The sequence below is a fragment of the Enhydra lutris genome, unplaced genomic scaffold (assembly GCF_002288905.1).
Source record: "Enhydra lutris kenyoni isolate GAN:26980312 unplaced genomic scaffold, ASM228890v2 scaffoldscaffold3, whole genome shotgun sequence".
NCBI lineage: Eukaryota > Metazoa > Chordata > Mammalia > Carnivora > Mustelidae > Enhydra > Enhydra lutris.
The window spans coordinates 80,911,919-80,914,121 of record NW_019154087.1 but is presented as its reverse complement, the minus strand read 5'-3'; the positions used below and the strand labels follow the sequence as shown (position 1 = coordinate 80,914,121).

The window sequence follows — 2,203 nt, the reverse complement described above, 5'->3', positions numbered from 1 at the left end:
CTGAGTGGAGTAGAATTTCAGTGATACATCTCTTCCTGATTCTGGGCTTAGTAGATATTCCATATTCTTCTAACAACCCCCTGACTCTCTTTGCCAACAACCATCTGCACCTGCCAAACTAGAAAAAGGAAACAACAAAACTGTCTCATCTGTGCTGCAACAGCTCCTTCCTTCCTTTGGGTGGGGGAGGGGAGGCTTTCATGTTCCACTCCCTCCAAACCCTGTTTTGGAGTCTTACATCTGTGAGTTGAAGACAAAGAGGGAAGGGTTTGAGTCAGAATATTTACTTCCCCAAATCCACCCTCAGGCTCCTCTTTCAGATGAGGGCATGTTGTTATTGGCAAAGATAAGCGTTTAGCCAGACTCCTTCAGTGAGTAGACAATGTGGATGAAGGCTGAGAGCAGGGGCTTGGACTAGTACTTTATGCCATGATGGCACACAGGGACTGCATCAGGGAAGCCACTTTGTAGTAACTGTATCAAGGCATTGTGGAGAAAATTTGGAATTTGAGATGTCCACTAAGTTAGTCTCTGAAGGCAGACATGTAGACATTGCATGTTCTGGGAGTCAGATGGAGCCCCAGTCCACTTTCCAGTCATGATCATTGTACATAGGGATGTGCTTCATCTGTGTCACCCACACAAACCAGTTGCTCTCTAGGAAACTGACCATGAAGAAAAGGCCAGAAAGCCTTTTACTCCAAAGAATACCACTTAAATGAGGAAGACACTGGTATAGAAAGTCATCATTCAGGTAAGTCCTCCCAATTTTTCTGCTGGATAATGAAATAGAAAATATGCCAATGGAAGTAGGCAACAAGGCAGGAGGCTCAGTTGGGAAGAAGTATTTGTGTTGGTGGTTGTAAAGCATGTACTTTTTCTTCCATGTCCCAAGCTCCTCAGGGAGGATCTCCCCCAAGGCAAAGAAGAAGGGCTGCGTATTGATATCTGGGTCTTTGCAGAAGTAGTTGGGGTCGAGGTGTGCTGAAGGTGCATGCAGTCCCACTAACTTCCAGGGGTTGCCTTTAGGTGGCAAATCACAAAATGATGTAGCTGCTGGTTCCATGTAAAGGTGCTGAAGAATGACAGATGCCCAGAGTCATTGCTGCAGCCAGCCATCCTGGGCCTGAACTGTGCTAAATAGTGCATACAGAGAAGAAAAGTCAGAAAGGAGGTCCCAAAGACCCAAAGAGTGAACAGGCAGCTACGTCCAGCAATAGGTTGTGGAGTAGGTGCAGTAAGAGGAAGACATGATTGGCCTTTGTGAGCCCTTCTGCCCCACCATGGTCTGCAGCTGCCAGAATTCATCTGTTAGCTCTTCCGTTTTAGTAGGTTCAGCACTGGGCTGCTCCAGAACAGTCCTCCAAACTAGGAGAGAGTTCAGATACTTCTTCACAACGACCTTGTTGATATGTGGAAGGCTACAGAGGGATCTGTGGCATCCTGCCCTATACTGTGGCTCATGGTGGGGGTACTCCCCCAGAGTGCCTGGGGCTGAGCACGCTGATTTTTTACACTCTCTGGTGGATCATGAGCCATCACACTTGGTGTGCTATGCCACCTTGTGCCAGGTAAACTTTCATGGGGTTGGCCCCTCAGTTAGGGTCTTGGCAGCCACAGAGTTGGGGGCCATCTGCACCTGGCAATGTTGTGCTCTGACAAGGTAAGGGCTGTCAAGCATGCACTTGGGAGCCTGTAGGGTAATGCACCTGTTTTTTTAATTTTTGTTTTTAAATCAGTAAATACCCTTAATTATACTTGCTGTCTTCCAAAGTGTTTTAAAGTCACTGTCCTTTTTGTTCTCTTGACTGTATATAGCTGGCTAGCTAGTTTTTATTCATTTGCTTGCTTGCCTGTATTTTTTTCCTGGGAATTTGGGACAATTGTGTACGTTTCCTGCCATCTTGAATTACAGTTCAGTTATCTTCTAAGTAAAAGTTCTCCCAAGGTGGTCAGTCTAATGGAAGACCCCTCCAAAACAGGACCCAAATGATATATATACCCTCTTTCTGAGGGTGAAAAAGAAGAAAATCCCCTCACATTCCTGAGGACTATAGGAATTTACCCTGTGTTTGAGAGTGGGGAGCACAGAAGGAAATGCCACGAAGAAGTAGTAACCTTAAGCCAGCATTAATTTGGAGGCTAAATTCATGGATTTTTATTGTCTATACAAATTCTAGTCATTAATTTATTAAATTGCATT

General features: G+C 45.3%; 1 pseudogene; it reads right to left on the bottom strand.

Annotated features, from left to right (window-relative positions):
- Nucleotides 1-354: 354 nt before the first annotated feature.
- On the bottom strand, nt 355-1,633 carry LOC111157878 (annotated as a pseudogene).
- Between the last annotated feature and the right edge of the window lie 570 nt (nt 1,634-2,203).